At 41.6% G+C, this 13,474-nt stretch overlaps 1 pseudogene; it reads left to right on the top strand.

Moving 5' to 3' along the window:
- Window positions 1–784: 784 nt before the first annotated feature.
- On the top strand, window positions 785–2,827 carry LOC148347965 (uncharacterized; annotated as a pseudogene).
- The last annotated feature ends 10,647 nt before the right edge of the window (window positions 2,828–13,474 follow it).

Here is a 13,474-nt window from a genome sequence, read left to right as displayed (position 1 = left end):
TGATAGAGATAGAGATAGAGAGGACCGCATAACAAGAGCCTCGAATGCCTTGTAATTATTAGAGGTACAAGGAGTAAATTTGAGCGTTATTTCAGAAATGAGCGCGACACCGCCACCCTTCTTCAAAGGGCGTGCTACATGGCTGCTCACATAGTCTTGAGGAGAAGCAGCATTTAGCGGTAAAAACTCATCCGGGCGTAACCAAGTTTCACAGAGACCGATACAGTTAAGTTTATAATCGCGAATGATATTATCAACAAGTAAAGCTTTAGGAACAAGTGCTTTAACATTTAAAAGACCAAATTTTAGCTTTGCTTAATCATTTAACTTAGCTGTAGTCTTTGTCGAGATCGTCACAAGATGTCGCCGTTCGGGTGCACAGGGCTTCAGGCGTCGGTTGATCCGCAAGATCGATGAAGAAATCATGGTTGGATTAGACACGTCTTCGTGTCCTTCTTGCTCCTTCGACTTCACACGCTTCCCTGCACGACAGCCCCGCTTCTGCTTTCTGTCTTTGCGCCGTCTTCGTCTTTTCTTAGTTGGAGTGTCTAGCCACGGAGAACCCGAGTCCCTTTGAAGCTCGTTCGGGATATCATGGGTGGTATAAAAGGTGCCCGAAGAGTCGAAATTTAGTCGCCCACCCAATTGAATAAGTTCCTCGCGACTATAAGTCTTATTGGCCACGCATGTGTCCAAAAAAGAAAGCAAAAAAGATAGTAGAACGATAGCAAATAGCAAGTTAGCCGGATAGCAACTAGCCGCCGCAACGTAAACACGCGCCGCCATGTTGGAACCGGAAGGTTGCTCCCGTTTCCGTAGGCAAGTAGCCCATCTAGAGGGACGTGTCTGTGAGCTAGAGCAGTTTAAACGGAAATTTTTAGGTGCCTCGGACACCACTGCTAGCGTGGGTTGTAGCGAACCTGCTAGTCAGGTTAGCACTAGCCCTAAACGGCATGCTAATCGCGGTGAGTCAATTCAGACGCATAACAAGTTCAGCCCCCTAGCTAGTCCCACTCCACCCCGGTCTACTGGCTCCCGCACCCTAGTTATAGGTGACTCCGTCACCCGTAACATAAAGCTTAGCACCCCAGCTACGGTTATGTGTATTTCTGGGGCCAGAGCATTGAGGCTAATTTGAGGGAGCTGACGGGCAAATCTAGACACCAGGACAGGGCTAGCTACACCGATATAGTCATTCACGTCGGCTCTAATGATACTAGAATGAGACAATCTGAGATTACAAAGAAAAATATTGCTAGGACCTGTAATCTCGCCAGAAAGATGAGTCGGCATCGAGTAATTGTCTCTGGCCCCTTGCCTGCGCGAGGCAATGATGAGAGGTTGAGCAGACTAGTCTAAACCGGTGGCTGGCAAGTTTTTGCAATCAGAAGGGATTTAGGTTTGTGGATAACTGGCCTGCTTTCTGGGGTCAACCTGACCTGCTGAGGAGAGACGGCCTTCACCCTAACTGGGAAGGTGCTCTCAATCTTTCTAAAAATATAGATTACTATTTAAGTCTTCCATGGCAGGGTACACTGGTGCAGGCCAGGTCACAGGTGATTAGTGAACCTGTAACCATGGGTGTGGAGTCTGTAACGCTAGAGCTAACTAGCGCTATAATAGATTCATGCAATTCACATAGTTTTTGTAGTTTAGAGCGTTCTATTGACTGCACCATACACCCTGATCTGTACTCTTCTATAGCATCTTCTTCTGTGCTTCTTACCTCTGTTTCTCCCTTGTTAGGTGAGGAGGGAGAAGAAATAACATTATTTTCTACCAATAGTCATCCTGCTACTCCACCTGTCAACAATATTCCTGTGGTATGGAATTCCCACTAAGGTTGCCATTAAGGTTCAAAACTCGCGAAAGGTTTCAGCTCAGTCCAAGGTGCTGAAGCTTGGCCTTCTGAATATTAGATCACTAGCCTCCAAGGCTTTACTTGTCAATGACCTTATTAATGAACACAATCTTAACCTTATTCGCCTTTGTGAGACCTGGTTAAAACCAAATGAGTTTGTAGTGTTAAATGAGGCTTCTCCCCCTAACTTTGTGAGTTCGCACTTGGCACGACCATGCAAATAAGGTGGAGGTGTTGCTCTTATATCGGAAGATAAGTTGAAATTTACTCCTAATACCCCTACTGGTTTTAAAACGTTTGAAGCACTTGTTATTAGGTCCTTAATGTCAACACCAATTTATTTAGTTGTTGTGTATCGCCCACCTGGACCATACTCAAATTTTTTTGGAATCATTTTCGGAACTGTTAACAGACTTAGTAACTTATGCGAACAATGTTGTAATTATTGGTGATTTTAATTTTCACATAAACTCCCCATCAAATTCACTTGCAATAGATAGATAGATAGATAGATAGACATATATATAGATAGATAGATAGATACTTTATTCATCCCCGCAGGGAAATTCACATTGCTTTTAAGTCACTGATTGATACATTTGGTTTCAATCAAATAGTTGATGTGCCCACTCATAAAGATGGGAACACTCTAGATCTCGTTCTGACCCGTGGCGTAGTAGCCTCAAATGTTACAGTGTTACTGTATCCTAATGCCATCTCTGATCACTATCTTGTTAAGTGTGAGGTGCTGTTTAACGTTTACTGCGATAAGGAAAATTTAGGCTTTAGCAGTCGCAATATCCACCCTAAAACGGTATTAGCCTTAAAAGAATTATTACCTACGGTAACTGCAGCCTTCCCTTCGTACACTGGGTCTGTTGACTCACTTACAAACAACTTCAATACTGCTTTGCTTTTTAATGTTCTTGATTCTGTGGCGCCCCTAAGGCATTAATTCCAACCTAAGAAGAATACACCTTGGTTTACTGAAGAAACTCGGTTACTCAAACAAGGTTGCAGAAAACTTGAACGAAAATGGCGCACGACTAAGCTGGAGGTCTTCACTGGCCTGGTGTGACAGTTTGCTGAAATATAAAGTAGCTCTTGCCTCAGCTAAAGCTTCGTTTTTCTCTAAGATTATTGTTAAACATAAGAATAATCCGAAATTTTTGTTTGACACAGTGGCGAAACTTACCAGACAACAACTTAACCCAAATGGTTGCACTTTTTCTGCTAACGACATTCTGGAATTTTTAAATAAAAAGATTCAACTAATCAGGAGTGAAATTTTAAAAGAACGCTCTGTATCCTCCTCCTATATCAAAGATGTGGAGGTGTTAGGTAAGGACCGTGTTGGCGGTTGTTCAGAAACATTCTCCAGTTTCAATGATTTGTTCCTTGATAATCTAACACAGATGGTCAGTAGAGCCAAACAAAGAACGTGCCTGCTCGATCTGTTTCCACCTTCACTGGTGAGGGATCTGTTTGGGATCTTAGGACCATCAGTTTTAAATATTATTAATATATCGCTATCCTCGGGTATTGTTCCTGTAGCCTTCAAGTCTCACGTCATTAAACCCACGCTTAAGCAACCTAACCTTGACCCAGAAAGCCTAGGTAATTATAGGCCAGTGTCAAATCTGCCATTTTTCGCAAAATTACTTGAAAAGGTCGTTGCACAGCAGCTAAATGACTTCATGTCAGAAAATAACCTCTTTAAGACTGTCCAGTCAGCATTTAGGGCAAATCACTCTACTGAGACAGCCCTGGCTAAGGTAACCAATGATCTCCTTTTAGCAATAGATTCCGGTGCCTCATCAATGTTACTGCTGCTGGATCTCAGCGCTGCTTTTGATACTGTCGACCACAACATATTATTGGTTCGTCTAGAACGCATTGGTATCTCAGGAACTGTACTCTCGTGGTTTAGGTCCTACCTGTCAGACAGAATGCAATGTGTTAACTATGGCAATCTGACCTCTAAACAATCTAATGTCCCCTGTGGTATTCCTCAAGGCTCTGTACTTGGCCCCCTTCTTTTTAGTATTTATATGATCCCGCTTGGTGACATCATCCGCAACTATAATATTAGTTTCCATTGCTATGCAGATGACACTCAACTGTATGTGCCACTGGAAAAAACTGGACATTTAAGTTGTAGAAATCTGGAGGCTTGCCTTACTGAGATTCAAAGATGGATGTCACTTAATATTTTACGCCTTAACCCAGAAAAAACTGAAATGTTGATTATTGGTCCAGCTCACTGTCGTCAGTTGTTTTCAAACACTACCCTGAACCTAGACAAATGTAATATCACCCATAGTGACTCGGTCAAAAATCTAGGTGTTATATTTTATCCTAATCTGTCGTTTCAGTTACACGTGAAAAATATTACTAGAATAGCTTTCTACCACCTCCATATTATTGCGAAGATTCGTTCGATGCTGTCCCAATCAGATGCAGAGGTTTTAATTCATGCGTTTATTACTTCTCGGCTTGATTACTGTAATGTATTGCTTTCTGGTCTCCCGATGTCTAGCATTAAAAGTTTGCAGCTGGTTCAGAATGCAGCAGCTAGACTTTTGACTAAGACCAAAAAGTTTGAGCATATTACTCCTGTATTGGCCAACTTGCACTGGCTCCCAGTCCACTTAAGATGTGACTTTAAGGTTCTCTTATTAACATATAAATGTTTGCATGGGCTTGCACCCTCTTATCTCTCCAATTTGAGTTCCCCCTATGTTCCTGCACGGAGTCTGTGCTCGGAAAATGCCGGTCTACTTGTGACTCCGAGAGCCAAGAAGTCTGCAGGCTCGAGAGCGTTCTCCATCCGGGCCCCGGTGTTATGGAATGCCCTGCCTCTGGAGATAAGATCTGCAACCTCAACTGAAGTTTTTAAATCAAGCCTTAAGACAGACTTCTATTCCAAAGTGTATGATTGATGCCCCCCTCATATTCTGTTTTGTCCTGTCTTTTTCCGACTGCCTGCCTGGCTGATACGAAGGACAAGGATGATTTGAGATGAGTCAGTGGACCAGCGTCTGACCTGAAGCATGTCAACCCCTGCATTTACCAGCTGGCAGAGATGGGAAGCAGCGTTGTCGCCGTCATAGACTTTCTGGACTAGTTTACAGGCTGGGGGCGTCGTTGGAGTCATGCTCTTTCCGGACATCTCCAACATCTTACTAAGTGTTTACTATCTTGTGTATAGTAATGCTTATTGTAAATCTACCCTGGTCAATCCTGGAAAGGGGATTACCACATGTGAGGTCCTTTCTCAAGGTTTCTCTTTTTTCCTCACACTGAGGTTTTTTTTTTAGTTGTTCCTTGCCCGCATGCTGGTTTAAGATCAGGTAATTGTGTACCGTTTTTTCCGCACTATAAGGCTCACCGGGTTATAGGGCGCACCCCGAAAAAATAGTTTTTGGTCCTATATTTGACATACATAAGACGCACCGGATTATAAGGCGCTACAATGGGAATGGCGACAAAACAGTCAGATAGTTCAGTCCAACTTATTACCCCCTTAACATTCCCAAAGCTTGCAAAGATGCAAATACGTGTCGAGAACACGTGCGGATGCGGTGTCCGTACGATGTCACTCAAATGCATCGTTCCATCATTTGGAAGGTTAAAGTCTTGGGATTCAAGAAATGCCAACAATTCCTTAGTTTCTATTTTCGCTCGCAACTTTACTGTGCATATGACAATAAACAATTGGAATTGAGTTTAATTTAAAAATAGACACTCCATTCCATCCATTATCTGCACCACTTATCACAGAAACATCAAGTTCAGTCTGAAACAAGATACAGGGAAAATATATAACCGAAGTAGCTTAGCTAAGTCGTTGTGTTCAATAATAATGTGCAGCCATGGTCCTCTTATATCCGTGAGTTTGGTAAATCCAGGAGAATAATATATTTACAAATACAGAATAGTAAAAAAATGCTTTCTGTATGCCGTCAACCATGTGCCATACGCATTAATCTTTTTCGGCCAATTGCAGGCTTTGTTTTGCCGCTTCAGCCAATGCCAGCCTGTAAATGATAAAAAGGATCCGCCCCTTGACCTCCGAATAACTTTAGCCAATAGTGATCGATTCAACTGATGATTGACACATCTTTTTCGGCCAATTGCAGGCTTTGTTTTACAGCTTAAGCCAATGCTAGCCTGTAAATGTTAAAAAGGATCCGCCCCTTGACCTCCGAATAACTTTAGCCAATAGTGATCGATTCAAATGATGATTGACACATTGGTTAGCCAATGAAACGCCGGTAAATAAATCCCAGCATACACCGCGGACTACTTGGCGTTCGGGGGAAAATCTAGTCGGCGGCTGCAAGTTAGTTGGAAGACTTTGCGATTTAATATTGATCCATAAATAAAGTGCACTGTATTATAAGGCGCATGGTCAGCGTTTGAAAAAAATTAAGACTTTTAAGTGCACCTTATAGTGCGGAAAATACGGTAATTTTGTAATTGTAATCCTGTGCAGTCCTTTGAGACATTTTTGTGATCTCATCTCATCAGCCGTACCGCTTATCCTTATTAGGGTCGCGGGGGGGCTGGAGCCCATCCCAGCCATCTCCGGGCAGTGGGCAGGGGACACCCTGAATTGTTTGCCAGCCAATCACAGGGACAGACAACTCACTCGCTCATTCACACCTTGGGACGATTTGGACCGGCCAATCCACCTGAAATGCATGTCTTTGGAATGTGGGAGGAAACCGGAGTGCCCGGAGGAAACCCACGCAAGCACGGGGAGAACATACAAACTCCGCACAGGAAGTCTGGAGCTGGATTTGAACCCACGACAGGTTCCCATGACATGAACTGTGCCGCACAAGCGCTAACCACTGCGCTGCGGTGCTGCCCCCATTTTTGTGATTAACTATATAAATAAATGTGACTTGACTTGACTGTACTACAAGCTTATACCTGATCTTGGTTTCCTCTATTTCCTTTTTAAGTTTACATTGTTCATTTATCTTAAACAAAATATTTATATATTAAGTTTTTTTCTATTTAATTTAATTAGCATATTTGGTCTTGGAGTTATCCAAAATAATCCAGAGTAATTCAGTTAAACTACTTTCATACAGGGGCTTCAAACCTATGGCCCACAGAGTGATAGTTTGAGGCCCCTGCCTTAATATGAATGTCAGAAGGAGAGTGTGTATTATTTGCCCACCAAATGTTGCTGCATACTGTTTTGCCACTAAAAACCAATAATGAAAAGAAGAGAAATTTTGAAATTAAAGGAAAATAACAAAAAAGAAAGAAAAAGAAAATAACAAAGACAGAAAAAGAAAAGAGAAAAATGAAAATAGAAATAAGACCAAAAGTAAAATGTATGAGCTTTGTGTAAAACTCGTGAAAAAATGCAAAAGAGAAATGAAAAAAATCAAAGGGATAAGAAAGAGAGAAAATTGCTTTTTTACATTTCTATCTTTTTTCTCTTTCTTTCCTATTTCTTTATTTTTTCCCATTTTCATTTTTTTGCTTTCTATCCCCCTTCTTTTCTTATTCCCATTTTCCTTTTTTGCTTCCTTTTCTTATTTATTTTTCCTTATTTTTACATATTTTGCCCTGGATATGTGCAAGAATCGTTTCACCTCTTTCTTTGTGGAAGACTGTAAATATTGAAAGAAAACGGGTGCTTTTTGCTCACTTTGCTCAGTCTCCATAATTTGTAGTCTTCCTGGGACTACTACACTTGAGAGTGACATCTAGTGGACAAATATAAAACACTGTCCATTTAAGAAAAGCGGCATGTTTTTAAAAGCCCTTCTGTTTTTGTGGAAAACCCTTTTGTCCCAGCCTCACCTAGCCTCGGCGGCCGATGACTTAATTGAGTTTGAGACCCCTGCTTTAATATGATAGTATTCGGATGACGCTATGGATTACGTTATGGATTACATTTTTCAACAGGTAATTAGTAACCCTATGGGATAACATTTTTAAAGTATTCTTCTTGACCCTGTTTAGGATTTTGTAACACTACACCGTTGTAAGAAAAAGCACACTCAGCCAAGTTTTGCCTGGTTAATAACATTAACACTAGAAAAAGTATCAGACTGATGCCATATAACAGTAAAGAGGTTCTACATTCCTGTTTTGCAAGTGAGCTGCAAAACAAATCTATTTTGCCGTACATATTTTTTCTTGTAAAAGGAATAGATGACAAGTGATGAGGGCCACATTTTCTACTATAGCGGAGAAGCACATGTATGGTGTGGGATTTTGGGACACAACTACCATTGAGGCCTCTGTATTATGATATGCCCAATCTTAAACAAGGGTATCAACATCACAGTCATCCAGGCCTATGCACAAGATGTCGACTCCGTTAAGACGAAGTTGCAGAGACAATGACTGTATAAAGCAGTGGGTCACAAATGAAAATTCTCCAAGAGTGCGACACGAGGAGCAGGCAAGAATAGAGCAGCCAACAATAATTTAGAAAAAACAAAGACCAATGGTTGGAGTTAGAAGAGTTCCTAAACGAGAACATTTTAACGAAAACATTCAAGAGTCTAAAAACAAAGAAAACCCACAAAAGTCAGCAGCTTTCAGGATACAGCAGGAAATAACTTAAGAAAAAGAGAACATACATGACCAGCTTGGTAGCCTAGATGGTAGGGCGCCCGCTCCGAGACTGAGAGGTCGCTGGTTCAAGCCTCGGCTGAGTCATACCAAAGACTTACAACGTTGGTACTCATTGCCTCCCTGCTTAGCGCTCGGCATTAAGGGTTGGAATTGGGGGGTTTGGTCACCTAATGACTAAGAAACTGTTTGACTGCGGCTGCATCGGCTCGCGACAGTTTAACTGTACGGGTAAGGTGTATCGACATTTCATTATGTGTGCATTGTTACAAAGAATGACAATAAAATTAAATTCTTCTTCTTCAACATAGATCAGGGGTCAGCAACCTTTTCGGTGCGGAGTGCCACTTTCAAATTTCCTTGTAAATCAGTGTGCCACATCAAGAATAATGACTCGCACAACATTTTTTTAATATCCAACAGAGCTGTCATTTTACACCAGTCCAAATATACAACATGGTTAGACGTTTTAATCGTATAACTCAGGGTTTTTCAACCCTTTCTGTACCAAGGTACACTTTTATTTATAAAAAAAGTTCCGAGGCACAACGTCCGTCGAAAATGTTTAAAAATGAAGTTATGTCAAATATTTCACTGTACTACCGCATAAGCAGATAATAAGTATATAAAAAGAAGATAATACTTAAAAAAAAGAATGACGTGCTTTATGTTTTTATTTTTTACAGTACAATCTTAAACAGCTTTGTGAAACAAATTAGGTTATTAAATGTACTGTGCTACCCCAAGAGCAGATAATTAGTGTAAAAATCTACTGCCACCTACTGATATGGATGACTATTACAGTTCCTCGTCTGAAGAGTGCAAAAATACTGAATAATGGCCTGATTTATTGCAAAAATAAAATTCCAGCGGCACACTAGACAAGGTCTCACGGAAAACTATAGTGTGCCCCGGCACACGGGTTGAAAAACACTGGTATAACTGACCTATTTATCTTCCACTATTCCTGTTCATCAATTAACTAACATATGAAAGTGAACAACATGTGGAAAGGCCTGTAGCCATTCTGAATACAACGTTTTACCACAAGAATTAAAAAGAATCAACCATTCATCAACTATAAACTACAATCAAAAGACAAGTAATATGGTCCGCTACTATACCATTCATCAATGATATCTTGTTGCAGAAAATATCAAAACTCGTTGGCTGGGTTAAAAAACGGGTCTCCGTACCTTAGGAGAGCTGTGGCATGGAAATTCGGCAAGGTGCACGCTACGAGAAGGCGTGTCACACAAGAAGAAAACAAGCGCTGGAAATAATCTAGGGATTTGAGCAAGTATACAGCTATTTTAGGTAACTAAAAATAACCTGGACTAGCGTAAATTAACCATAGTGGTCAACGATCATGCGCTTAATGGCTGGTCTGGGCTGCTACCTTGACAAGGATGGCCTGCAGTGGTCCGATTGTGACTGTTGCCAGATGTGCGCCGTTTGGGTGTGACAGGTGGAGGTCTGAGGGGGAGATCACTGGTCAACAACCAAACCCTCTGTCCCGGTTGGTATATAGGAACTGGTCTTTTCCAGCAATTGGCGCTGTGACAGGCAGCTATCGGTGGCACGTAGGAGGCCGCTCGTGCAATGCTCCAAACATGCTGGTACCACTGTCGGTGGGCCCAGGGGGATGACACAGCTTCCTTTAGCTCCTGCTGAGGAAACAGAGTGGGTTGGTAACCATTGGAACACTAATAAGGGGACGTTCATGTAGCCAGACCCTCCATAGTGTTCAGGGAGTACTTCACCCACAGAAGGTAGGCGGCCAAGCAGGTTGGTCGTTGGGTGGTGACACAATGGAAGGCGGCCTTGAGCGCCTGGCTGGTACGCTCCGTCTGTCCGTCGGTTTGGGGATAAAAGACTAGCCTTGGCCCCAATACCTTGGATACAAACTGAGGACCACGGTCTGACACAATTTCTATTGGGATACAATGGAGCTTGACTACATAGAGCATGAGAAGCACCGCTGTGATGCCTGCAGATGGAAGTTTGGTAAGGGGAGTGAAATGAGCCGCTGGAGAAAAACGGTTGACCACGGTCAGGATGACGGTGTTACCTTGCGACCAGTGATGAAGTTGAGGCCAATATCGACCAGGGATGGAAAGGGGGTAAGTGAGAAGCCTTGTTTCTTGCACATATCCTGCAGGCAGCCACAAACCAGCTTGTTCTAGTAATATTCTTAACGTGTGTTTGAAAAGAAGGATCGGACCTAAATTTGTCAATGTTCAGAGCAGTTTTTTAAAACAAGTCAGGGCATTTCGATGGACCAATAACTAACATTTCGGTCTTTTCAGAGTTAAGGCTTAAGAAGTTGAGTGACATCCACTCTTTTATCTCAGTGAGGCAGGCCTCCAAATTTCCACAGTTTAGTGTGGCAGATTCCTCATCGGAAGATATAGTTGAGTGCCTGAGTGCATGTAAATGCTGAAAAGAAGGGGACCAAGTACTGAACCCTGTGGAACAGCACAGGTAACACTAAAGGGCTCAGATATTGTCTCACCATATTTAACACAGAGCTTCCTATCTGAGAGGTAGGCTCTAAACCATAAGAGGATGGTTCCTGAGAGACAAATCCATTTTTCCAATCGTTCTAGTATATTATGGTCCACAGTGTCAAAAGCAGCTCTAAGGTCCAGCAACAGCAAGAGTGATGAAGCGCCGGAGTCCATTGCCAGTAGAAGATCATTGCTTACCTTACCCAGGGCTGTCTCAGTAGAGTGGTTAACCCTGAATCCTGATTGCATTGATTCAAAAAGATTGTTCTCGGGTAGAAAATAATTCATAATAGTCTGTAATAATAGTTTGCAATAGTCTTTGATCTGTGCAGCCCTTTGAGACTCTTTGTGATTAAGGTCTATACGAATAAACATGACTTGACTTGACTAGAACATCACGCGTTTGGGTCCTGAACCTGTTCTGGTTCTTGACGCAAATAATAAATAATATTTTGAAATTAAATTGGCAGATTTGTGGTTTTTATGCTGCTCTGGACACACAACTGACTGCCAATCATTTGCGTAGGTTACGTCTAATGCCAGGAAATTAAGTAAACATTTCATGAGCGTGCAGACTGTTATCCTTATGGTCAAAATGGCAAAATGCAAAGCGAAACGGAAATATGAAGATGAACACAGGGTATTTCAGGAAGAACGGGAAGATGCTTACTTTTTTGTTGAAGGGAATGGCAAATCACTCTGTTTATTATGCAGTATCACGATATCCCATTTCAAGTCTTCAAATCTTCAGCGTCATTTTAGCACAGCCTATGCTAATATTGACACGGAATTCCCCAAAGGTACTGAACTACGCAAGCAAAAATTGAGCACCTTGAAAAGCCAGTTAAAAAGACAGTCTTAAATGTTTCAGCAATTGATTAAGCATGGAGAAACTGTGACACTTGCCTCCTACAAAGTGGCGTGGAACATTGCCCGTGCTAGAAAACCATACAGCGAAGTCGAGTTTTTGAAACAGTGTTTTGTGGATTTAATTGAAACTCTGGCTCCGGATAATAATAAACTCAAATATTCCATTACTGATCTACAGCTGTCATGACGCACAATAGAAAACGGAATATCAGACATAAACAAAGCGCTTGAATCTGATCTACACGAAGATCTGAACACATGTGCTTATTTTAGTGTCGCATTGGAAGAGTCATGCAACATACACGGCACAGTTGGCAATATTTTAGCGGATGTTTTTGAGGACTGCGTGGTTAAAGAAGAGCTTCTCAATATTGTGTCCTTAAAAGACAGAACTCGCGGCATAGTCTTAAAAGAAGCAATGACTGAAGTATTCAAAAAAAGCAAACTTGTCTTTGGAAAAACTGTCCGCAATAGCCACGGATGGAGTGCCATCGATGATTAGTTCTGTGAACGGTCTCATGGGCCTATGCAAGAGCGATGACACATTCCCCGAATTTTGGAATTTCCATTGCATCATCCACCAGGAGCAACTTGTGTCAAAAACACTGAATTTAGACTATGTCATGAAACCTGTGATGGAGATTGTGAACTACATCCGTACGCATGCTCTTTATCACCGGCAGTTCAAAAATCTCATCGCTGAACTTGCCGCAGACTTGCCTGGTGACCTGCCTTTGCAGTGCGCTGTGAGATGGCTCTCAAGAGGCAAAGTGGTTTCGTGCTTTTTGGAACTTTTGGAAGCTGTCAAATTGTTTATGGCAGACAAAAACAAAACTTACCCCTTGATTTCACACTTTTCAGGCTTTTCAGAGAGCACATTTAAAACAGCAATTTATCCCACTTTCCTTCTTTGTGTAGTGCACAGCAGAAGGCTGCCATTAAAATGAATACAGTGCAGTATGTGACACTGCTTGTGAATCTGCACGGGAACTTTACTTCGCAGTTTGAGGACCTGCAGCAGAAACAAGCAAAGAGCACTCATCGACCCTTTTAATGCAGAGATTGAATGCCTGAAATCCCCGCTTGTCACTGATAAGGCAGCTACTGAACTGGAGTTGATTGAGCTGCGCGAAGATCACAGACTGAAATATTTAATGAAAGAAGGCCCTGTTACGTTTTTGATAACTGTGCCAACTGAAAAATACCCATGTGTAAAAAGAGCCACTCTCAAGCTACTGTCAATGTTCTCGTCAATTTATGTCTGCGAGTCCCTGTTTTCTACCTTGAAACACGTGAAATCAAAACAACGGTCCGTTGTAACTGACATTCACGTAAAGGAACTGCTCCAAGTGGCTACGGCTACAAACCTGATTTGCAGAGGATTACCAGAAACAAAAGATGCCAGAAATCCCATCACTGCATACTAATTTAAAACTTAGTATAAAAATGTTATTGTTTATTTTTTATTAGTATCAACATTTAATGATAAAAAAAATCCCAACATTTGTTCATGCATTCAAATTTCTTTTGGTGTTTCACTTCGAACAAAATTTATTTGAACCATTTTTTATGTGATATTTTTACTTTGCCCTTGTGTAGTTTGGAAAAAAAAACACCTGACTGA

Source organism: Urocampus carinirostris, chromosome 18 (assembly GCF_059441175.1).
Source record: "Urocampus carinirostris isolate Australia breed hairy pipefish chromosome 18, RoL_Ucar_1.0, whole genome shotgun sequence".
NCBI lineage: Eukaryota > Metazoa > Chordata > Actinopteri > Syngnathiformes > Syngnathidae > Urocampus > Urocampus carinirostris.
This window is presented reverse-complemented; position numbering and strand designations above follow the sequence as displayed.